Source organism: Mesoplodon mirus, assembly GCF_964341445.2.
Source record: "Mesoplodon mirus genome assembly, chromosome: 4".
NCBI classification, from domain to species: Eukaryota; Metazoa; Chordata; class Mammalia; order Artiodactyla; family Ziphiidae; genus Mesoplodon; species Mesoplodon mirus.
This window is the reverse complement of record NC_138979.1, coordinates 167,013,135-167,038,910: the sequence shown is the minus strand read 5'-3', so window position 1 is coordinate 167,038,910 and position 25,776 is coordinate 167,013,135. Positions and strand designations below refer to the sequence as shown.

The following is a 25,776-nucleotide window of genomic DNA, read 5'->3' as shown; positions in this document are numbered from 1 at the left end:
TAAAAGATAAACAGGCTCTGGGGCCTTGCAAAAGGAATGGAATACTAGCAAAGCCCCTGCCTCCTGTGTGCCCCTGAGAGACCTCCTTACCCTCTCTGAGCCACATTCTCCTCATGGATACAATGAAGATAAGAAATGCTCCTCTTGGATTGTTGTGATGATTAAGCTTGACAATGCCTATAAAGTGCTGGTCCTTAGCACCAGTAAATATGAGCTCTGAGGTCCTTAGCACCAGTAAATATGAGCTCCGAGTTTGTTAGGATCGTACTGATTTTCGTCCTGAAATGCAACCTGCTCAGTTGGCCAGCCTGCTATGAGTATGTGCTGGCCATGCTTTTTGTCCAGCTCATGCACCATCCCACCAGCCCTGAATGTCTTTTCTTTCCAGGGGCTCAGATATGGGGACCAGAAAGTCCATGGTTCAATCCAGACAGTGTCCAATTCCAGAGTTGTTTTTCCTGTTGAAATCATGTGATTGCTCCATCGTTAGGAAAAGAAAAACAATATAAGGGAGTAGGTTCTCGTAATTGCCATGCAAGCTGCAAATGTGGAGCATTTCTGTGCCAGCTGGAGAGGAGAAGGGTTTGGGGAAGGGGGTTGCCAAATCTCCGCCTGCCTGGGCTTCTCAATAGCAGATCAACCTCAGCTGGAGAGTATGAGAAGCTGTGTGAAGGCCTCCAGGACGATTTGGGGAATGGTACATCATAAGGACAAGTAGTGGACAACATTAAGCAATGCTGTGCTTTCAGAGACAGCACGGCTTCATCCAACAATGGTACTGGCTTTTTATAGCCCTCTTCATTCGCTTAACAAACAGTAAGCATTTTCTAAGTTCCAGGCGCTGCACTATTGTCTTATTTCATCAACAAAATTACCCCTGGAGGCTGGTATTACTCTCATTTTATAGGTGAGAAAATAGGCTCAGAGATGTTTGGTTTGAAAGTCAAATAGCTGTTGAATGACAGAATTGGGATTCAGACAGACGCTCTCCGGGGGCCACAGCCCACTCTGGCTCACTCTACCTACCATAGGGCTTCTCCTCAACCCTGGAGGATGTGGCTAGGGGGGCTGGAGCTCTTTCCGGTTAAAGATTAGATTGTTATTCTTGGTGTTTTTTCCTCCTAGTGTTGAGAGGGCCCACCTGCCTAAGTCCTCTGACAATCCCTTCATCTTTTGAGAGGGAGACACAAGTTCCAGTATGAACTATGGTTCTGTATTTGTCTGCAAACGACAAGAGTTTAAAATCATCCTTTCCACTGAAGAAACATTTACTGAGGACATCGGGAAATACACAGATGAGTAAAAAGGAGAGATGAGTCCTATTTGAGGGACAGGAGCATGAGAGAGTAAGCCTTGGCCTTGGGGGAGTGGAGAATATGTAGTGGTTTTATGGGCCAAAAAAAAAAAAAAAAAAGGGAGGATTTTAGACAAAGGGGCCAGCACAGGTAAAGACATCAGATGTATCTTTGCGCTCTTTTATCCCCCCAATCGTCTTGAAATAAAAGCCCATGGGGATTTTCAAGAACAAACTTTATTTTGAATTTTTTAAATAATTCAAAATAATAATATGAATAGTATATAGTAATTCCTAACACTATGCGCCAGCCACCACCCTAAACACTTGATACACATTAACTCATTCACTCCACACAAGGACCCATTTTAGAGGTGAAGAAACTGTGGCACAGAGAGGCTAAATAACTTGTCAAGGGTCTTAGAACTATTAAGTGACCTAGCCAAGATTCACACCCAAGCCTCCTGGCTCCCAACTCTGCACTCCTGCCCACTTGCTGTATTGCCTCTCAAATGCCAGATATTCTGACCGACCACTGCAGCCTCTGGCAATCTCCCTTTAACAATGTTTTCTCATAACTCACTTTTAATGCAGAGCAAGGCTGAGATCCAGGAGCTCTGTAGCTCTGCTCCAAGTATCTGTGTAGTAAAATAACAGTAAGATTAAGTATTTGTCAAGCACCTACTATGTGCCAGGCACAGTGCTAAATTCTTTATAGGCATCTCCTCATTTAATGTTCCCCTAAACCCTCTGATGTAGGTATATTATTATCCCCACTTTATAAATACGGAATTGAGGCTCAGGAACCAACCTAGGATGACACCAAGGAGGTGGCAGAACTGGATGTCAATCCCAAGCTGTCTGAAATCAGTTCTCCCTCCCTCTCAACAAAAATCCCATGGTGCCTCTTTATCTTGGGGGGTCATTTAATTTTCCTCTTTTTTAGCTTTCCTATCTGTCAAATGGGACTAATAAAAATAACTAACATCTCTATGTAATCGTGTAGATTATGAAGGATTCCCAGGTGTATAGTCTCATTTGAGTCTCAGCAACCTGATCATGGTAGAATGACACATCTTCCAACCAGGTCTTGGAAGTCCCAAGGTATGATGCTCCATGACAGCAAAAGGAGCTAGGCTCTTTCTTTCTGCTTTTTAGTCCTTGGATTTTTGGCTTTATTTTAGGTTTGTTGCCTTGTGAACACAAGGAGGTTGCCACAGCTCCAAGTATCTCATCTTTAGAAAAGCATATGAAAAGAAGGAAGAAAGTAGACTGGGCTGAAAAAGAGGCTTTCATTTATATCAGGGAGGAAAATCTTTCTCAAACATTCCCTCCTCCCCATCTGGTAAACTTCCCCTTATATCTCATTGGCTAGAACTAAGCCACATGGCCATCCCTAGCTACAAGCGAGGCTGGAAAACTAGTCCAGTTATGACTTTTTCAACCTTAACAGTGAAAAGTAGGTATACTACTGGCAGTACCATCCTTAGACCAGGCAAATGGGGTGCTGACCCAGGCTCCAGGCCTCAGGGTCCTGTGTTTTGGAATGCCTTCCTCACAATTTTTCAGTTTTGTGCCTGAGACTGGTTGGGGCTGAAAGTGCTATCTGGGCGGGGTACCCTGAGCCTGGGTCAGTCCCCACCTGTTCCCACTTCTCCCCTTGTAAGCACTCTTGGACTCCAAATGTGCACATGGAATTGATCAGAGCCCCAAAGAGCTCTTAGATTCATACTGCCGGGATTTTTTGGTACCCTGTGGCTGGATGCTCCATCCAGGAGGCTGGCCTGGAGCATGGATTGCTTCACTGGCCTGTGCACAATTTCTTTGCAGGATTGCACAAGATGGGCTGCCAGAATGGTCCTGGTATACTGATTTTGGATGTCTCATTCAAATCATACACAGGATAAGTTCAGGGCTCTGGGCTACTGACAGTTCACTGCCGAATTTTGACTTGAGCTGTGTGTGTGGGCCCCTGCATTGGTCTTGACTGGCAATATTCCAACTATGGTGCTGCCTCTGGTCTATCTGAGGCATTCTCTACTCTGTGCGGGCACCCAGGGCAGTGACTCCCTCCTCTCCATGGGTTCCCCACCAGTCCTCCAGGGTGATCATCCCTAGTTCCTTCTGGGGCTTTCCAGCCCATTGCTCCACAATGCCAACAGGCTTCTCTGGTTGATGTCCTCTCTTGTCTCTATCAATGTGGTGACATCATGCTGTCCCTGATCAATCTTAAGCTGTATAGATGAGGGATGGACATTCATCATGTGAATGAGATTGTTCTTCTCACTCATCCTGTCCTCCCCTCTGGGCAGTATGTGGCAGGCAGGGGTGTGGTTGACATTGAAAGAGATTGCATTCTAGGAATGTAGAGATTAGAACCTTGAGTTCAAGAGAAGACCTGGCAATGAAGAGCCACTGAAGGATTTTGGATAAGAGAGAGAGAAATGATAGCATTTACATGTTAGATCATTCCGATAGCTCTGAGAGGAATGGATCAGAGCAGTGTTTAGCAAAGAAAAAGCAGGGCCTCAAACTCAGAACTTTCAGCAGCCAAGAGTATCCAGCTAAGATTAGATAACATGGTTTTATTTTCATTGTACTATTTTTGTGGTCAATGTTCTGTTTATGGCAACTGATACTGGTATTCCACTGATGACAATGATATAAAAATTTCCTTTCAATAAAGTTGAGCAAAATGAGAGCCAGTTTAAAGAAACAGTTAAGTATATAATATTGCAGCTGATACATGGAGAATCAGGTACATCTGCAAGAAGGGTGACAGATGGTGGGACACAGATGACTGAAATTTATGATACACTGGAATAGAAGAAAATAAGATTAAACACAAGAGACCAACGAGAAGGGTATTGCAATAGTACAGGTGAGACATTTTAAACTTCTTGAGATCAGAGAGACATAATTATTTTGTTTTGCTCTCAGGATTAAGCCTTGAGGGCAGCCAGAGTGACTGTCCAGTTAATACCCTTGTTAGCAGTGCAAACCATTATCACAGATGTTGAGCTGGATTTGATGTTAATGCATTCTTTCAAACATTGGTCCCCAGAGCTTTTCTTGACATACTGCCTCAAATCCAACTTTGGGAGGTGGACAGTATAAATAAGTTAAAAAAATTTCAAAGTTGTAAAGAAAAAAATAGCATCTCGGGCTTCCCTGGTGGTGCAGTGGTTGAGAGTCCGCCTGCCGATGCAGGGGACACGGGTTCGTGCCCCTGTCCGGGAAGATCCCACATGCTGCAGAGCGGCTGGGCTCATGAGCCATGGCTGCTGAGCTTGCGCGTCCTGAGCCTGTGCTCCGCAACGGGAGAGGCCACAACAGTGAGAGGCCCGCGTACTGCAAAAGAAAAAAAAAAATAGCATCTTACATTTTAAAAAGTGATAATCATTTCACAATATATTCAAACATTGGATCATTATGTTGTGCACCTGAGACTAATATAATGTATGTCAATTATACCTCAATTAAAAAAAATAACATCTTTAAAAAAATGTTTTAAAAACTCTTATTCATCTTTCAAATTTCTTCAGTTCAAATGTCACCTCCTTTGAGACACTTTCCCTGATTTCTCTATGCATACTCATTTGTTCCTTGCCCTGTGCTTTCAGTAAACCTTCTTACACATCTAAGCCAAACTCTGTAGAACAATTTCTTTGTGTGTCTTTTCACTAGGCTCTAAGCTGCCCAGTGACCCTGTCTTTCTTTTCATCCATGGCCCCTAGGACCATTCTGGCACAGAAATAAGCAGGAGTTCAATAAACATTTGTGTAACAAATGAATCTTGTGGTGGGGACACCACATTACGGAAGAACACTTAGAAAATCATTACGTTCTATTGATTTCAAATTCAATGAAAGTTCACAGAAGGGAAAGAACAACATGAACTGGAAGGTGTATTGAGGGAATTAAGGACATTAAAAGGCTTGAGTGGGAAACAGGAAATCTAAATAAAGATTCTTCAGCATCACTTCAGCATCTTTTTTTTTTTCTTTTTTTCTTTTTTTTTTTTTTGCGGTACGCAGGCCTCTCACTGTTGTGGCCTCTCCCGTTGCGGAGCACAGGCTCCAGACGCGCAGGCTCAGCGGCCATGGCTCACGGGCCCAGCCGCTACGCAGCATGTGGGATCTTCCCGGACCGGGGCACGAACCCGTGTCCCCTGCATCGGCAGGCGGACTCTCAACCACTGCGCCACCAGGTAAGCCCCACCTCAGCATCTTAATAGCAAGATTTCCCACTTGGAAGAGTATGTGTATGTATGAGTAGGAGATGTTGGAGGGAAGGAGGAAAGGAACCAGGTCCTTGTAAGGGATTTCTCTTGTCCCTTCATCCTTTCAGCCTTGTCAAGAACAACCCTTGGGAATTTGGTTGACATTGTCTACATACCTTTCTCTTCCCAGAATTCCACAGGGCGCTTGGTCCATAAATATTTATGGAATGGAAGTACCTTGCCATAAAGACAAAACTAAACACTGTATTTTGACTGAAGTTCATTGAGTTCACAGAAGGGAGGAGGTTGGGAGGAGTGAGATGGTATTGAAGGATTTCTAGTGGGTATAGTGTTGAGCTGGGCTTTGGGACATAAAGACATAGACTCTTCCCCTCCCATGCCTTCCAGTGTTCCAAACTGCCAGTGAAGATGGCTCTAGCCCTCTAAACCAGCAAATGCTACTCTGTCAGTAAAGTAGCCACTAGCCATAGGTAGCTATTTAAATACAATTTAAAATTCAGTTCTTCAGTCACACTAACCACATTGCAAGTATCCAATAGCCACATGTGCGTAGTGGCTTTCATAATAAATAGCTCAGATGGAGAACATGTCCATTACCATAGAATGTTCATTTGGACAATACAGATCTAAGGAGTAAATCTCCTCTGGGTTGTGGAAAGCTAGAGCGTGAGGGGAAGATAATCTGACTTTTAGCTGTTTTTCACAGGCTTTTCTGTTTCTCCACACTTTTATACTTTTAGCTACTACACTTTAGGATTTGACTGACATTTTCTTCATTGACAGTTTCTGCACCCTCAGAATGCATGGTGTGGACTTTTTTAAAAAAACAATTCAGGGACTTCCTTGGTGGCGCAGTGGTTAAGAATCCTCCTGCCAATGCAGGGGACACGGGTTCGAGCCCTGGTCCTGGAAGATCCCACATGCCGTGGAGCAACTAAGCCCATGCGCCACAACTACTGAAGCCCGCGCGCCTACAGCCCATGCTCTGCAGCAAGAGAAGCCACCACAATGAGAAGCCCGCGCACCACAACGAAGACCCAGTGCAGCCAAACATAAAAAAAAATAAATAACAATTCAGTGATTTTTTTGTATATTCACAAAGTTGTGCAACCATAACCATTATCTAATTCCAGAATATTTTCATCACCACAAAAGGAAACCCCAGATCTATGAAGCAGTCACTCCTCATTTCTCCTTCCCCCGGCTCCTTGGCAACAACTAATCTGCTTTGTGTCTCTATAAATTTGCCCATTCTGGAAATGTCATCTAAATGGGATCATACCGTATGTGGGCTTTTGTGTCTGGCTTATTTCACTTAGCACAGTGTTTCCAAGGTTCATCCATATTATAACATGTACTGTATCAGTATTCACTCCTTTTTATAGCTGTATAATATTCCATCATATGGATGCACCACATTTTGTTTATCCATTCATCAGTTGATGAACATTGGGGTGTTTGCACTTTTCAGCTATTATGAATAAGCTGTCATGAATATCTGTGTACACATTTTTGTGTGCACATATGTTTTAAATTCTCTTGAGTATATACCTAGGAGCAAAATTACTGGGTCATATGGTAACTCTATGTTTAATTCTTCGAGGAACTGTCAAATTGTTTTCTAAATCAGCTGCACCATTTTATTTTGCATACATTTAAGAGAGAACTATTATTGTCTTTACCTGATAGTGCTTGACATACAGAAACTCCCTACTCACTGTTGGGTTGGATGGATGATCACTTTGACCCACACTAAATATCCATTCAGTTTGGAACTGGAGGATGCCCTGTTGACCAGGATAGGGATGTGGCCCCAGTCTCCTTAATACTACCCTATTAACCTGTCAGGGATTTTAGTCAATCAGTTCGTGTTTATTGAATACCTATTACTTCCCATTGCCTGACAGCCGTGGGAACTAGAATGCTGTAGTGAGGATATAACACAGGTAAGGGGATGACTACCTTTGCCTGGGAGGGTTAGCGAAGGCCTCATGGAGGAAGAGCTACATGAGTTGAGTCTCGAGTGCTAAGTAGAAGTCGCCAGGGAAGAAATGCCACACAGGAATTAGAACTAAGCAAAGCATTCTGCTAGATGACACAGGGCATAGATGGATACATAAAGGGTTCCTGCCCACAGGAAGATTCCAGAGTGAATGTGATGGAATCCAGATTCTTCTTCCACTTATCCTTCCAGAGGGCTGAGTTTAGTGTGATGATATCAGGGTTGATCCATTTAAGAAGTCATCTTGGGTCAGCCTAGTTCTTTGCCTGAAGTAGCCTTTCTTCTTTGGAGTGACAGTATGACCAATCCAAATGGAATTTCTGCTTTGGCAAAAGCCACAGCCATGGGGAACTGATGCTTGGGGAGGGATGCTGGTGAAAGAAACTTCCTCGTACAATCTTTTGTGCCCTCACGTTTTTACCATGTGAGGCTTAGGCTTCGCCTATGCCCAGTACATCTTTTCAATATAAAGTGAATTGATTGTCCATTGATATAAACTGGAGAAAACGGAGCTAATTTTCTCCAGGGGTCTTGGGCTTCTCAAAGTAAATGTCTTTCAGCTCACGCGAGGGCAAAAAATCAGGCTGTTTAGAATGGGTCAAGCTGGTTTTCACTAGGGTCTTTTATCTTCTTCTTTTTTTTTTTTTTTTTTTCCCCCGGTACGCGGGCCTCTCACTGCTGTGGCCTCTCCTGCTGCGGAGCACAGGCTCCGGACACACAGGCCCAGCGGCCATGGCTCACGGGCCCAGCCGCTCCGCGGCACGTGGGACCCCCCCGGACTGTGGCACGAACCCGTGTCCCCCACATCGGCAGGCGGACCCCCAACCACTGCGCCACCAGGGAAGCCCTCTTTTATCTTCTTTATCAAACTAAATTTCTCACCCAAGGGTTCTGTCAACATAGGAAGCTAGAACTGGGGGAAATACCTGCAGGAAAATGGTTACATACTTGCTGTCAAAAAGACATTACTGCAACCAAAGACAAAGTTCCTGAAATAGAAACTACTATTTATTTCCACTCATTGTCTATCTGGGAGCACCCTGATTTACAGTGGTTGTTTTTAGTCTTTAGAAAGGTTCATTGCCGGTGGGAGAAAATGTTGGGAGGACTAAAGACTATGAAATGCAAGAAGAAATGAAGATGGGAATAATTTTATTCCCAACAATTCCTCTCCATTCTAACTTGTGCCTCTCCGTAGCAGTGTGGAGTTACTGAGTGTGTCTTCCAGATGAAAATCTCTCCATACTCAGAGCTGATGTCACTTGTCCACACGGGACATGGGGACATCCTTATGACAGATGTTTCCTGTATTTCTGAATTAATATATGTAAAATACTTGGAAAAGTGACTGGCAAATAATATGCGTCACGGAAACGTTAGGGTTGATGTTGTTGTTATTGTTATTATTCAGGCCCATCTCCCTCGCTAGGTATAAACTCCTTGTAAAGGAAGATCTAGTCGTCCTTCTAGTCCTTAATAATTTGTTAACGTGATTAGGACCTTGGACAAGTCGCTTACTCTTTGCAAGCTCTGGTTGCACCACAAAAGATTGCGTGTCAAGTACGATTTGAGTCCACGAACACAATTTGGCGCCCACTGTTTATAAGCTACTGCCCTGCGTCCTACGCCGTTTTTATAGTAAAAGTATTAAATGAACGTGAAGTCAAAACCCCATGTAGGAGCGACACCGGAGAAGCAATGATCCCTACTGTCCTGCCTTGACACGCGGTGTGGGAGAGACTCCTAGGCGATCTCCACTCCCTGCCATCCCCCTGCCACTTCGCAACGCTTTCTGCTCCGCCCCGTGCCTGGAGTCCACTCGTGCGGAGGGGAAGGATCCCGGTTTCAGCGTCTGGATTGGGGCGTCTGGGTGCACTGGAGACGCGAGGCTGCTGTGCGAGGGTCGCCGGGAGCAGGTCCAGTCGGCTCCCGGCCCGCCCCACCTCCCCGGCTCCCGGCTGCCCAATCAGGGCGCAGCTCGGGCGCGCGCTGCGGCCAATCAGGAGCGGCGGGAGCGGCGCCGGGAGCTGGCGGGCGCAGAGCGAGCTCAGACTGTGGAGCGGGCGGCAGGGCTGCCTGGGAGGGAGGGCGGTGAGAGGAGCACTGCGGACCGGGAGCCCCGGGCCAGCCCAGTCCGCTTTGCCGCGGCGACCTTCCGGCCGACTCTCTGGACCCTGCGGGCGGCGTCACAGGTAACCAAGCCCGCGCCCCGCACGGGGAGGGAGAGCGTGCCCGGGGAGATGGGCCCCGCAGGTGGAGCGGGCGGGGGGCGAGCTGGCCGCTAGGTCCTAGCGCCGCTGGCGCTGCCCGAGCCCCTAGCGTCCCGGCGCGTACCTCGTCCGGAGCCCCCGGGAGACGCGTTTCCACCAGCCGCCGGCGTCCAGGGGTGAGAGGGAGTGAGGTGAGTCGGCCTAAGGCGGGCGCGGGTGGAGAGGGGGAAGACAAGACACCTGCGACACCCACACTCATACACAGACGCTGTTTGCCAGTGGGCGTCTTCCCCGAGATCTGGGTCCCCGGGACGTCTTCATTGGCTTGAGTAAGGGAGGCGACAACAGGTGTCCTTGCGGACGGTGCTTTTCTCCCCCAACACCGCCCCCCCTGCCCCCCTGCGCCAGAAATCCCGGTTTGGCATTCTGCCCCACTTTCGGGCTGTCCGGAGACAGGACCCCAGCCTGGCCTCTCAGGCGCGCTGCCCGCTGGACAGCGCCCAGAGGCGGCCTGGACCCGGCGGACCCGGGCTTTGGATGGAGTTTCCTCCTCGCGTTGCCAAGTAATTTGCAGGACACCCGCCTCTCGCTGAGATGAAGAGAGTTGATGTGGTGTGTGTGTGTGTCCGTGTGTTGCAGCCTCTACTAAAAGGAGCTGCCCGAGGGCTGTGAGTGAATCATTAACTGTGCTCTTGTGCAGCTAGTGGCTTCTGCCTGTCTCTTTTTCTCTTAGGCAGGTCCTTCGTGCTCTGTGTGCCTCATTCTTCTAGTCTGTAAAGCACGACAGTGCTTTTACCTGCCTGATAGCGTTGTTTTGAGGAGTAAATGAGCCAATGCTGAAAAACACTCAGGACAGCGCTAAGTACTCAATAAACGCTGGCTCTTAGTATTTATTACACGGAGTGGATGGTCTTATAAAGAGTAAATCAGACGTGTCCAAACCGGCGCAGTGACTATTTGGAGCTCCGAACAGCTTTTTACACTTGAAGGGGAAAAATACTGTTAATAATGTTAAGGATGGTATCATTTAAAGGTCCTGTATCCTTTCAGGGATTTAAAAAAACCCAAAAAACCTTCATTGGAATGGTGAGAGAGAAATGGATTCCAATTAGTAACAGAAAACTTTGTAACATTCGAAAAAAAATGGTATGAATGTTCTGTGAAAAGAATATCATGGTACTTTGTTGAATCTTTCATTAATATCGCTGATTTGGGGGGAAACTGTGAAGGTTCTTATACTTCCTACTCCTCCCTTAAACAAGTAAAGTTTAAAAAGAGAGAGAGAGAAGAAAAGAAGAACAAACAAACAGCCCAACCACACAACAAAATGCCAGCAGCTCACAGAAACCCAAAGTTGCACTTCCCACCTTAGGCGATTTTTTTTTTTTCCGTTTCCTACCTGGGTGGTCTGGTTCAGTTCTTTGCCACTGTGTCACTTTCCTTGTTTAATTTGAAAAGTCACATAAACGTTTCACTCCATGAATTTGTCTTTTTAAAAGCTAAAGTATCAATGTGTATCAGACTTGTTGGATTTCTGAGCCCTCCGCTACTTACTTGCTTCCTACCCTCTAACAAACCCAAAAGGACCTTACCAAAAATTCTCTAGAGTGATGTTAGTGGGAAACTGTCTTTTCCACCACATTACCCCCATAACCTGGGACCTGGGGAAAGGGCACAGACAAAGGGCCCCAGTTCTCCTAGGGTCTCCAGCGCATTTGCCAGGAGGCTTAGAATAAATACATCCACTTAGAGATAGTGATTATCTTCTCAGAGGGTAAGGAGCCCACTTCCAGATGCAAATCTTTCAAGTGTCAAATTAATTCACCAGCCTTTTCAGGTGTTGATGAGGAGACCTACTCTCTTCACCTGAGTGGGAGGATTTGAAAGCTTCATGCTGGAGGAGGGAGAGAAACGAGTGGGGCAGGGGAAAGATTGCTGAGTTCAGAGCCAGACCCACCCCTGGTGAGAACTCTGTCTCTGTGGCTGATGGCTGGGAAACTTGGACAAGTTGCTTTGTTTATCTGAGCCAAAGTCTCTCACGTTGTAAAATGAGGACTCAAAAAAACATTTTTTTTGGATGAGTTCTAAGGATGGTGCTAATGAATAGAAAGCTCCCAGCACCGTTCCAGGCATGTAGTTATAGATCTGTAGCATGCAGAGGAGGTCCGCAAGGTGAGAATGATCAGCTGTACCTGGGAAAGAAAAAAAAAAAAAAAAAAAGACTTTACTGAGGGGATACACTTGAGCTGAGTGTAGACTAATGAGCAGTTCTCTTGTGCAGACAGAGTTGAGGTGGGATTAGAAGCAAGGGTAGAGCAGAGGGGAGAAGTCCAGACAGAGAGGATATGGGATATCGAAGTGCTATAATAGTCATCTTAGGCAAAATAAACAAATATCCCCCAAATCTCAGTGGCTTACAACCACCAAAGTTTATTTCTCACATATGCTGCATGTCCAGGGTAGGTCACTCTTGGTTCTGGTCCTCATCCGTCTTCATTTGGGGGTCTATTAAGGCTTAAGAAGCAGCCTGTTTCTGGGACAATAACTAATCTTGTTTATGGGAAAGGGAGGAAAAGAGAACATGACAGAACAAAACTATTATAGTACTTAATGTCTGCCCAGAAGTAGTAGTTCTCATGCTGTTGGCCAGGGTAAGTCACATGGCCAAAAATGATGTCAGTGGCATGGGGACTCATAAGCCTCCTGCAAACCCGTGAGGCAGAGCTGATTAGGAGGGAACGTGCCGAAGGAAACAAGGCCAGGAAGGTGTCCTAGAGGCAGATGATGCAGGGCCCTGGGTTGTGTGCCAGGGGGTTGGGACTTTATCCTATGGGCAGGGAACAGCCGCTGAAGGATTTTTTTTTAATTGTTTAATTGAAGTATAGTTGATTAACAATGTTGTGTTATGCTGAAGGGTTTTAAGTTGGGGTTTGGTATGATCAGATGTTCAGGCGGAGCACACATCTCTGGTAGCAAAGCGGGAAGAATGAAATAGGTGAGACTTAACAGGTAAGAGAGGATGAGGGCTCGGACTAACACAGCAGCCTCAGATCTCTCACTATCTGTCACATGACTTGAGTCCACTCCTAGAAGTGGCTCATTTGGCACTTGGGTGGCTTGTCTTCTTAACAAGTCTTCTCCTAAAATGGATGTCTCTCTCATCTTAAAGTCCTTATTTTATAATTGTCACCTAAAGCAGCTGTTCGCAAAGTTTAGGGTGCATTAGAATCACCTAAAGGGCTTGAAAAAACACAGATTTCTGGGCCCCACCCCCAGAGTCTCTGAACCAGTCAGCCTGGGAACGAGCATTTCTGAGGGGTGCTCATGTGATATTGATGCTGCTGGTCTAGAGACCACACTTTGAAAACCACTGAATTAAAGGGAGAAATTAAGACATAGTTGAGGGAAAGGCCGGAATAGAAGGGCCTCATGGAAGGAGGAAAAAAATCTGGAAGGTCCCAGCATAATCCCTGTGGCAGTTTTGCTGAAGGCTGGCTCTGACCACAAACAGTGGGGTCTGTAAGAGTGACTGAGTCTCTAGGTTTCTATTGAATTTCAGATGCAGTTCTCACAGTGAGGAAATGAAAAAAGCTTAGATTCTGAGAGGTAAGAAGTGTACAAGTGCTGCTTTATCCCCTCCCTTGTAATTCTACCCTGACTCCCTGTCAGCGAGCACATTGCCTGCTTCCAGACCTTGCACTCAAGTCGGCCAGTGTATTTCCCACCCTGATCCATCTCACTGCTTGTCATCCCAGTTCTGATATCTTTTGGAGCTGGGTTGGCCCACTGGGTGGACATGTGGCTGAATTTTAAAGTAGTCAGACCAAGAAATTGCTCTCTTCTCTTGAGGTCACGTTTGCGAATAAACATCTGTACCGTATGATCATGCAAATTGTGATCAACCCCCTTAAATAAATAACCCCCTGAGAACCCAAAGTCATCCATGGTTTGGCTTATACTAATGGTTGGCGCAAGTTGTGACAGTTCCCTTAGCTGTGACTCACTGCTCCTGTAATGAGAGAGCATTCCAGGATCAGACGTTAAGGAGAAAATATGTTGGCGTGTACAACGTGACACAAGAAATAAAGCATCGTGAGGGTTTGTTTTCTTTTTACTGTATTTTTCTCAATCTTGGATGTGACAAAAGTTTGAACTCTACTGGGGTCTAGATAATCAGTGATATGCCTGCCCAACAGACACCATGTGAATGAATGAAATACTTTCAGGGTCAACATTTTGAGTGCTAGCTAGCAGGTTACAGTATTTGTTTCAAGGTGGCATGAGTGTAAAATGGTCCATTGGGGTGTTGAATATACTGGCAATTCTATGCCTATTAAATTTGTATAAAGTAAGAAATGTCACGGTGGGCCTAAGCTATAATGCGAAGTCAGTGAGATTTGAAAAGATCCTTTTCCTAATAAAGATTTTTTTAAAATAAATTTATTTATTTTATTTATTTATTTTTTGGCTGCATTGGGTCTTCATTGCTGTGCACGGGCTTTCTCTAGTTGTGGTGAGTGGGGGCTACTCTTCGTTGAGGTGCACGGGCTTCTCATTGCGGTGGCTTCTCCTGTTGCGGAGCGCGGGCTCTAGGCTCGCGGGCTTCAGTAGTTGTAGCACGCGGGCTCAGTAGTTGTGGCTCTTGGGCTCTAGAGTGCAGGCTCAGTAGTTGTGGCATGCGGGCTTAGTTGCTCTGCGGCATGTGGGATCTTCCTGGACCAGGGCTCGAACCCGTGTCCCTTGCATTGGCAGGCGGATTCTTAACCACTGCGCCACCAGGGAAGCCCCCTAACAGATACTTGACAGACAAATGACACCTTAACGGTGTGCTCTTGGTGATGAGAGAATTCCCCAGGATTCTGGGTACCTCCAGAGGGGGGTTGTGAAAGCTTGGAACCATAACCTCTGTCCAGCAGGCCTGAGGCCAACTCTGTTGGTCAGATCTGTCTATTTCCCTGTCCAGGTAATTTTGGAAGGCCAGCTGTTTCCCCTCTTCCTGCAGGGTTGGCCTTAGTGCTACCTTCTCTTGGTCAACTCTACAGTGAACTCCTGCAGTTCCCTCAATCTCAGGTCTCCAGGAAACTTGGTCTAAAGTTTCAAAAGATGTAGCAAACAAAACCCTAGACGTGAGTGAGAGCCAGTGAGGAAAGGGACACTTAAACTAGCCAGGAGGGACTTAAAACACGGAACATAGTCATTAGAAACTGTTACTATTCAGTGTTACTTAGCATTTATCCAGAAATTTATATTAAATAACTAGATAACTGGTATACTCTCTGTATGTTTATATTGAATAAATGCTATAATGTACGGGCTTCCCTGGTGGCTCAGTGGTTGAGAGTCCGCCTGCCGATGCATGGGACACGGGTTCGTGCCCCGGTCCGGGAAGATCCCACGTGCCACGGAGCGGCCGGGCCCGTGAGCCATGGCCGCTGAGCCTGCATGTCCGGAGCCTGTGCTCCGCAACGGGAGAGGCCACAGCAGTGAGAGGCCCGCGTACCGCAAAAAAAAAAAAAAAAAAAAAATGCTATAATGTATACCATATATATGTTCAATGTCTAGCAATTTCAGGTGGTAGATTTCCAGTGCTATTGTGGTCTTTCTGAAATACAATAACGTAGATAGAAAGAACCAAAATTCTATAGACAGACAAAAGAAGGGCGGGATTGAAAACTCCAAGTCCCATGAATCTTCTGTCCATTGTGTACACCTCTGTCACTTCAGCCGGCCCTACACCAACGCAGACTTGTGTGCACTGAGGTGGCCTCACCAACAGGTAACAGATGGTCAATGTTCTTTACAATATTTAGTCACAGTGAGGAGTGTGAAGCTACTTGGCAGATTGCTAATGGCCCAGTAAAATCTTTGGAAGGTGGCTTCATGTGAATGGCATTGAGCATCATCTAGGTGCAAGCCTCCGAGGAAGACATTATGAGGAATTCAGAAAAGTGTAATACTTAGTCCTCTGACACAGCCTCTAATCTGAGAGAGAAAAGGCGTAATATTTGTGCAACATTAATAACGGGTCCATAGCAGTGACGCCAAGAGTAGCCATATAATAAAAGGGGGTACGCATGCTGTGAATCCAGAGATGGGATCTTTCTGAGGTTGTCCTGGACAGGAAGGCTCGTGGAAGAGCAGTCGCACTGGATCGGAGGCAGAAGCAGCATTTGGGTGGAGCATTGGGGTTTAGGGAATGGACCTACGTGATCTGTGGCTCTGATGGTCAGCACGGGCTTGTTTAGCACTGTGATTCGACTTCTGTATCTGGAGTGAAGGGGTCAAGTAAGAGGGGAGAAGGGAAGCCTGAGCTTCTTGAGGTCTTCCTTTCTTGACTGCCATCTGACCATCTGATCCAAGTATTCTGACGGCTCGCACCTCCTGACAAATGAAGCCATTCATTGATTCATTAGAAGATGAGTAACACTGGACTCTCCTTTGACCTTCTTAACATTTCATTTTATTAATAGGAAAGCACTTTGGAGCTAAGGATGACACACCACTTTGTCAGTACAACCTAATCCCATCATAAACTCTGTCAGACTGTCAGGTGGTTGGTCTCTCTCCACTTGCAAAATGACTTGGGAAAGTCAAGTGACTTGTTTAAAGTCATGCAGGAATACCCTGGCACGTCCACATCCCCGGATCCCACCTCCCTGACATTTGGTGGTGCCCAGCGTCCTTTGCTTTGCAGATCTCCATAGGGACGGTGGCTCTAAGAACTTGGGTCCTTGACATTTAGTTAAGGTTTTCTCCATCTATTATTGTAGCCCATGGAGGCCCTCAACCGTAACCCCAAGAGGTCCTCGTTAATTTTAATCTGGGGATGAGATAATTACACCCTTCTCTTGCAGGCTTAATCCTGGCTCTCACTGTAAGAAAGTACCATTTCAGTGCTGTGGGTCTGTGCAAACACTCCCATCTGAATGAAACAGCAGTCTCAGCACTTTTCATGCCAAATGCCAACCAGTATAGCAGGACTATCAGTGGCTTTCAGTCTGCCTGAACTTTGAAGTGAGACACCAGACCCTTACCAGCACGATAGAATCACTCCATTGGCTGCCTTTTGAAGTTAGCTAATTGCTTTAAAAAAAAAAAAAAGTGAGATGCTTTAAATGAAAACAGATTTTATTTCTGTTTGCTTTAGAAACTGAATATGTTTGTCTGTCTTTCCTGACGTAAGTTTTTAAAAGAGGGAAATTATAATACCGTGGTTAAGTGGATAAGGCTGGGGTGATCCATAGCTTATTCAGTTATACATTGTTTAAATGTTGTCTGTTTCGTGAACCCAGAGCTGTCAGAAATACAGTTTGACTTGTACCTTTGCCAAACATAAAGTATTTTTTAAAAATTAATTAGTTTATTTTTGGTTGCATTGTGTCTTTGTTGCTGTGCACGGGTTTTCTCAAGCTGTGTCAAGTGGGGGCTTCTCTTCATTGCGGTGCACAGGCTTCTCATTGTGGTGGCTTCTTTTGTTGTGGAGCATGGGCTCTAGGTGTGTGGGCTTCAGTAGTTGTGGCATGCAGGCTCTGTAGTTGTGGCTCACGAGCTCTAGTAACTCAGGCTCAGTAGTTGTGGCGCACGGACTTAGTTGCTCCGTGGCATGTGAGATCTTCCCGGACCAGGGCTTGAACCTGTGTCTCCTGCATTGGCAGGTGGATTCATAACCACTGTGCCAACAGGGAAGTCCCAAACATAAAGTATTTTTTTTTGACATTACTCCTTGTGCCTCCATCTCCGTCCACTTCAGACTCTGAGCAGTTGAAAGGTATGAAAAACTTTTTTAATCGAAATTATCAAAATCACTATCAATAGCTATTATTCATTGAGTTTTACTAATTCCAGGTCCTTTGCTGGCAGTTCACTCCATATTATCTCACTTAATTTCTGTCTCAGCTCTGTACGGTTGGGAAGAGTGGGATCTCAGTTCACAGACGAGACAAGCAGAGGCTGGAGTTGAGTAGTTTGTCAAAGGTTGTAGAGGACCTGGGCTTTGAACCCTCTTTTAATCGCTTAGCTCTAGAAACTGTGCCCTTAGTCACTATTGTACTGTATCTGGAAACAAAAGGAAAAGTGCTGGGAAGAGTTAACAGGGGCTGTCCGTGCACTCTGACCACACCCACGGAGATCCCTGTGGGAGGAAACGGCCCTTGTTTTTGCTCCCTCAGTTCACACTATCAGCAGGGCTGTCGAAGCACACTTCCTTCTCTTCTTTTCCCTATCTCTTCCTCCTTAAAACTTTTGTTATAAAGTATCATCTAGAAAGGGGGTGAGTTGGGGAGTGGGGATCTGTTTGCATAAATTCTGCGTGTCTCTGTCACTCACATCAGCCTAATTGGCACAGGTGGGCGGGCGTGTCTGCAGCAGCTCCTCTAGCTGCGGCATCCATCACGCACAGCACTGTGCTCGTGGGACTAGGGGCTCTGATCCCTGTCATTTGGTTGCCTCTCTCCTGTGAAGAGGACAGAGAACGTACAGCCAGTCCTGGCTGGGCACTTGGCAGAGGTAGGTCCTGGCCATAAGACAGCCAGATAACACGGTAGGTTCATTTATGCGGACTCTGGAGCCAGACTGTCCAGGTTTGAATTGTGTGGTCTTGGGCATTATTTAACTTCTGTGTGCCTCCGTTTCGTTATCTAAATAAATGGGATAATAATAGTACCTACTTTATAGGGTTCTTTTGAGGAGTGCATGAGTTAGTTGAGTGAGTTGTAAAGCACTTTGAGATCAACGGCTGGGAGATAAGAGGTGTTACATACGTGTTTATCAAATAACACATAAAAAACAAAGTAGTAGGTGAACATCATTGTAGGTAGACAGTGGATAGAGCTCCATTGTCTACGATGGATAAAGCTCACCTAGCTGCTTTAGTAAAGGTACTCATGATGAGTTACATGCAAATGAAATAGTTATTCACTGTACTAGTGGAGTTTGCCATTTTAAAGAATCATATGAGAAATATGTTTGTAAACTGCCTTTTTGTAAAATGAACATGAGAGAAACAGTGTAAGAGGAAGAGGGAAGTTCAGGATGACTTGATTTTTTTTTTTTTTTTTCCAGAGCTACTGGAAAGATAGAGCTGCCATCATCCTGGGCGGGGAAGGCTTGTGGTGGAGTGGTTTTGGGGGACAGAGAGTAGTTCGATTTTGGATACGTTAAGTTTGAGAGGCCTGTTGGACATTGAAGTAAAGGTGCTCTGTGGGCATCAGTGGTGTCAGGGGAGAAGTCAGGGCTGGAAACCTCTGTGTGGTGGTTTATCCCATCTAGCTAGAGATGGGATCCAAAGCCATCAGTGAAGGAATGGAAGCAGACAAAGGAGAGTCCGAGGGCTGAACCAGGGGGTATTCCAGCTCCAGTGGAAGAGTCAGGCTGCTTCCAGTTTTCTAGTTTGTTCTTTCCTTCGATTTGCAAGTGTGAAATGAAGTGTGGACCTACTTAATGCTGGTGTTTTCTTTGGCTAGTTTATCATCTGAGTTCTGTTAATGCTTGGACTTCAGAGTCCATAGGCTCTGATCAGATACCAGTTGACCTCATCCTAGCTTTGTGCCCTTGGGCAAGCTACTTACTCTCTGACACTCTGTTTCCTTATCTTGAGATGGGAACTGGTAGTAAAAATGCCCATCTCAGAGATTTGAGGGCTCAGTAAGTGCAGCTGTATTAATGCTATGAAGCTGTTAATCGCTTTATCACTGTGAAATTCTCCCTGTTCGTGCCAATGTGTGAGAAGTGAGGAATTTTTAAAGCCCTTTGAATTTTTCCTGAACTGGAAACCACATTTTAATTTAACGCACACTGCTGCTATTTTCCTTCCTCCTTTTTATTAAAAATAAAAGAGTGAGGTCAAGGAGGTACTGCAATAAATTTTACATGTCAGCCACTTACACTTCCTCTGTAATTGAAACACTGCATCCAAAGATCAGATCTGGCCCGTAGATGTGGCAACTGGTATGTGAATCACAGACGCACAAGCCGTCAGGGACCTGAAAACAGAAACACGGAAAAAATGGATATCCCTGGCAGTGTCAGTGTTTCAGTATTATATATGCTAACCTCATACGTGCTCTTTACCACTATGAGCTGGGTAAGAAAGTTCTCACTCTTTTCCAATAAATGAACTGATCCTCCCGACTGTTTTAAATTCGAGTTTTACACTTGGTTGGAAAATGCATCTAAGACACTTGGTTTTCACTCAGCAAATAATACAATTCTGAATTTTTAAAAAAGCCTCACTCTCAAAGCTCAGTAAGAACCAAGAGATGTGGCGAATGAAATTCTGAAATCTTGTCTCTCAATTCTCTAATTAGAATGTCTGCCGTGTTTGCATATGTGGTTTATATGCAACGAATTTGTGGCTTTTCTGTTTTGCAAGAGTTACTGTCAGCGAGACGTCTACCAAAAGAAATACTACTATTAGTGGTGATGGGACCAAATATATGTAACGTTGTGGTTGGTGTCTAAATCTCTACTAGAATTTTTGAGAAACCTTCTCCAGATGGAGGTGGGTGGTGTGAGGACTGAAAGAAAACATTAGAAACAACCAAAGCAGAAGAATTAATAGGCAAGAGTTTGCAGTGATTACATTTTTCTTTCTGGTCTTTCAGGTTGAGGAAGTAAGGAGAATAGGCATAAACTGTGGGAAATTTCCGTCAACTTGGAAAAAACAATAGAATAAATAATTCTTAGCCATGAGGTGAGAGCCCAGGCAGTCACAAGGTCAAAGGATTCTGTCCCATTTGTCTGTGGTGACAGCCTCCCCCCACCCCACAACCCAAAGGAACTCTTTACCCTTAAACAATAGAAGTGTCCCTGGGAAGCTGAAAAGGTGCATGCAAAGGGAATTTTTAGAAATCATATCATTTCAGAAGTATACCAGTGGTTATACTGGTTTTCTGTATTTTCTAAATTTTGTTTAGTGAGAGTGTATTCCTTTTATAATAAATAAATAAGTAGGTAGGTAGATAAATAAAAATTAGAAAAATAAATTTAAAAGAAGGAAATACACTAGGAGTGTGGAGATGGGTGTGTTGTCACCATTTCAAGGTGCTGAGTTGCTCACATTTTATAATGTGAGGATTATTTTGTCTATAAGTCATAATACTTAACGTATCTGCTCTCTCCATTTACAGTCTATAAAAATGTGCCAGGTGTCAACAGTGAATGTCACCCATCAAAACCCAAGACCCAGGGGCTTCCCTGGTGGCGCAGTGGTTGAGAGTCCGCCTGCCGATGCAGGGGACGCGGGTTCGTGCCCCGGTCCGGGAAGATCCCACATGCCGCGGAGCGGCTGGGCCCGTGAGCCATGGCCGCTGGGCCTGCGCTCCACAACGGGAGAGGCCACAACAGTGAGAGTCCCGCGTACGGCAAAAAAAAAAAAAAAAAAAAAAAAAAAATACCCAAGACCTGCTCTACAAAAGCAGGGCCAGCCCTCAGTGAACAGATACTTGTTCAACTTTCACACTGTGCGAGACCCACCCCATGTGCCCTGTTCCTTGCCGCTGTCTCTGGCCATCGGAGACACTCACATTCCCCTGCCTTCGTCAGCAGTGTGAACTGGGAGGTCTCTTGTTTGTGAGGGGCCTGCTTCACAGGAATAACGTTGCAATCAGCCCAGGGCCCGGCTGTAGCTGCAGCCCATGAGGCCCACTGCGGTAGCCTGAGTTTTTAGTGTTTGGCTGGGCTGTTTTGGTTTCATATGAGCCTGTGTGTCTGTTTTGTTGGGGCAAGCGGGAGGAGAGGGATTCTTAGAAAAGGGAAGGAGATATCCTCTGCATTACTGAAAATGGAAATAAGGAATTATCAGTTCAGGGTCAGTAGAAGCCACAGTGCCTGGCTTCCTTCTGCTGTGCTCCTCTGGAATGATTTTGCTTAGTTTGGAAAGGTCTGAAAGTGACATGAGCTAGATAAATTGTTCTAGGGTGGAGCTTTTAGCAGGGAGTACAGAGATCCCTAGGGGATTCATGGAGGGACCTTAGGAAAGATGTCCTGAAATTAAACAGAATGTTGCATGTATGTGTTTTTTACCCAGTGATGAAGACTTAATTTATATCTCAAATAAATCCAGAGAGTCATACTTCAAAAAAAAAAAAAAAAGGTTAAGAAGTTCTAGGGGGAGGCCTAGAGTATATCCTGGCCTTGGCCCTAACTAGAGACCCCTTCCTGATGGATGAATTGCATATGTAGTGGAAGTACCCGTGTGTAAAACATCTTAGGTGAAGTGCATGCCGCAGAAAGATGAGGAAGGTTTTACTTCCTCCAGCGCTGGAAAGCTGGAAATCCAGAAATGTACGACTCCTGCGCTTCTGTCGAATGCTTCCTGTTCTCCCTCTCTGTGTCTTATCCTGGAGCCTACAGAGCTCCCTGAACTCTGTATTACCTGAAGAGTTCACTAGTTGAAGTGAACACTAATGTCTCTTTTACCTGGTCTTCCTCTTGATTCTAAGCGAACCAGGTTGAATTTCCCTGCACTTGGGAGGTTGACTTTGGCCCTGGCCTCCACAATGTGACAGGAGAAGGCATCTGTAGTGAGCTCCTGCCTGGCTGTTTATCCTGCGTCCAGCATGCAAATGTTGATCTTCCCACCCTTGGTTCTTGCTTCTCCTCATATTATACATTCTCTCTGGGTGACCTGTCAGTCTATGTGATGAATGTGCTCATCTCACTTCTTCTGAGCTCTCAACCTGTCTATTTAACATTACCCATAGACATCTCAGTGTGGTTGTCCCGTACGCCCATCAAACTCATCAGGTCTAAAACTGAACTCATCATATCCCTACCACCCCTCAAGTATTCTTCCCCCTGAAGTCCTCATCTTGGTGAATAGCACAAAAATCTATCCAGTTTTCCAGGATCCTTTTTATCCACCCACCACTACTCCCTCAATCTAAATGAGCCCCAAATAGACTTTCTCCCCATGTCTTGATGATCTTACATCTTAAATGGCTCATAAAAAACATCCCCCCTTTTATCCCTCAGCTTGCAATGCCTGATCACTATAATTACTAGCTGGTCTTCCCACCCTCTAATCTACCTTCCTCATTGCTTCCAGAATGATCTTTGTAAAATACAACTGAATCATGTTATTATTTCCTCATTTAAAATTGTTTAATTGATCTCCATTGCCTTTATGACAAAACCCAACCTTCTTGGCATGGCCTGCAAGGCTCTGTCTGACCTGACTCCCAGTCTTGCCAGCCTCTTCTCTTACTACTGTCCATCTGACTCATTGCTTCAGTCAAACTGAATTATCTATAGTTCAGAAAACACAACATGTTTTTCTTCATCTCCGAGACTTTGTATGAACACGTTACACTTTATTACAGCTGTTTGGAGTGGGGGACTTATTAAAAACGATACCCTTCAAGGTTCTAAGTCATGTACCAAACAGACACCATCACTTCAGCTCTGCATCACCCCCTCCCCATCTCTCACCCCTTTCCTAACACTAACCCTGAATCTCTGAACTTGAACCTCATTTCTTAGCCCCATCTTCCCTCATACCATGCCTTATCTCCAGATCCTAACCCATCTCTGATACATACTTCGGGAGTCGGGGTCAGTGATGGGTGATGTTCAGGGGCGGGGTTAGGTAGGAGGGAGGTCTGGGGATGAAGGTAAGAGCCAGGGATGTCCGTTGTGCATCCTTTTTTGGTAACAGACAGTGGCTTTGCATGTTAACACAATCATTTAAACAGGGCTAAGTAAAATGGCACCCTCTAATTGACCATATTGTATTGTCCTGTTTTGTTCTTATAGATGCCATACTGCAAGTCCTTTCCCCCTGCCTCTACTTTCTGTTTGTCTTTCAAGCCTCTGCCCAGGTATCATCTTCCCTCAGTTATTCTTCGCTGACCCCAAGACTGGGCTAGGTGAGACTCCTCTGTGTGCTCATGGCACTACTGGGTTCCCCTGGGGTAGCTCTGACCTTACTGTATAGTGATCATCTTTTGTTTGCCTGTCTCCGTCTGCCAGGCAGGGTCTGGGTCTTAGCCCTCTCTCTATCCCTAGGATTTCACTAGAATATGCCTAGCAATAGGAGATGCTGAATAAATGCTATTGAATGGGTGAAGAAGTTAATGGGTGATGTCCTATGACACCTGCAGAAACTCAATGAGCACAAATAGCCCAGAGTTCAAAAAGACCTATAGATCATCTTCTCTGTGTTCTGTGTATGTGGGATTGCATACCAGCATTGATTCCTGTCTAGGTTTAACCTTCCTGTATTGGCTTCTGCTTAGGTACCACCTCAGGTTCTCTTAGCCCCACCTGTCTCTTGGATGCAGTGGTGCCCAGCTCTACTGGCCTCCACCATCCTGCCATCCAAGGCCATGCTGGGGTTCCTCCCACCACTTCTGGACTCAGATGAAGAAACACCCTGCAGGGTATGGGATCTGGCCTCCCCATCTGCTGCTGAAGGGGCCAGATGATACATCCCAATCATGTGGGAAAGTTGGGTCACCATGGAGTGAACTTTGACTGATGGGCAACGAGAAACAGGCAGGAGCTGGCAGATTCATTCCCTCTGCTGGCACCACTTCCTCCGATGGAAACTTTTGAGATGCTGCAGTTCCTAACAGCCTCTCTGGGGACATCCCGTATGACCGAGCAAGAAGCTATGATTCTTGTGAAGTCACAGCCAGTCCCGCTCCATCGTACATTTGCTTTCGCTGCCTCATTTCTCCTCTTCCCTCACTCTTGCTTCCCTGGGATTGCTCTAAAGCCCTGGCATAGAAGCTCTATTTTCTGAGGAATCCAGCCTAACATACATTCAAACTACCACCATTTCTCTAGAAAAACAGGGGCCAATAAAGGTAGAAGAGAAAGGAACACCACAGGCCAGGTGGTCTCTAGTGTATGGATCTGGCAGGCCTTAGCTGGGAGTCTGAGCCTTCAGTCATGCACCCCTTATCCTTCCTTGTCCATGCTGCATTGGACACCCTCATTTAGGGGAACTGGGAAGTTGGGTTCATTGGTAGAAAAAGATCCATCATTTGGAACCTGTGACCTCATTCCTGTGCAGGCTGGCCATCTGTTCCATGATTTCTTATTTGAAGATATCTTTCTAATTAAACAAACAAACAAACATGTATCTTTAAATGTCAGTGATGCAGTAGAATATTATACATCTATGAAAATTGATCCTTATGAGGATTTGTGATATATTCTGGGTTTAAAGTCTAGCTCCACTTACTACTTGTGTGGCCTCGAGAAAGATCCAAGCCTTGGTTTTCTTATCTGAAAAGTAGACATTAATAATAGCACTGTTATAAACTGTGTAAAGCCTAGATAAGATTATGCATGTAAGGCCCTCAGCACAGTGTCTTACAGAGGAAACAGTCAAAAGATATTTGCTGTAGTTACTATCTATTTTTAAAATACAACTTGAGAATGATAGAGTGTACATCTCTGTATAGAAAACAAATTTAAGGTGAGATTTTGTAGTTCTTAGGTTTTATTGGGTTTTTAAGAGGTGTTTTCTTGGTAAATCTCAGTCCCAGTTTTAATCTTGCTAAAACAGGTGGGAGGGCCTGATAAAAGCTTCTGTGGAAGTAGTGTTTACCTGCTAGATATTTTGTTGGAGAACATGTGAGAACCACATAGAGTCTGAGACCAGTTAAGTCTATTTCTCATCTTCCAGGTATTTTCAATAAATTTATATCAATCCCCAGTTAATAAATTTGTGGAAACTAAAGCGGAAAAGTTTTGCAATTTTGTTACGGTCATTCAGAGAATTCATGCCAGGGAAGATGCCAGGAAAAAGCTTCCCCCTCCCCTGAGGTGAGTTTCAGTTTGTGCCAGATAAATAGAAAAGTGCTTCCTCCATAGATGCTTGTAATCAGGGTTAATAATGTGTACGCTGGTATTTTTTGCCTTCTTTTTACAAAAGCTGTATTAAGAGTCGTAAAACTTTAAACTGTGATCATGGTATATTATTATTATTATTTTTTAACTTTATTTATTTATTTATTTTTGGCTGTGTTGGGTCTTTGTTGCTGCACACGGGCTTTCTCTAGTTGCGGTGAGCGGGGGC

At 45.2% G+C, this 25,776-nt stretch overlaps 1 protein-coding gene across 5 annotated transcripts in view; it reads left to right on the top strand.

The window, feature by feature from the left end:
* The first annotated feature begins 9,597 nt into the window (after positions 1–9,597).
* STON2 (stonin 2) overlaps positions 9,598–25,776 on the top strand; it is a 150,985-nt gene continuing 134,806 nt past the window's right edge. For all 5 annotated transcript variants that reach the window (XM_082617188.1, XM_082617187.1, XM_082617190.1 and 2 more), the window contains exon 1: positions 9,598–9,731. The gene's annotated coding sequence lies outside the window, so the exon portion shown is untranslated. The remainder of the gene's footprint in view (positions 9,732–25,776) is intronic.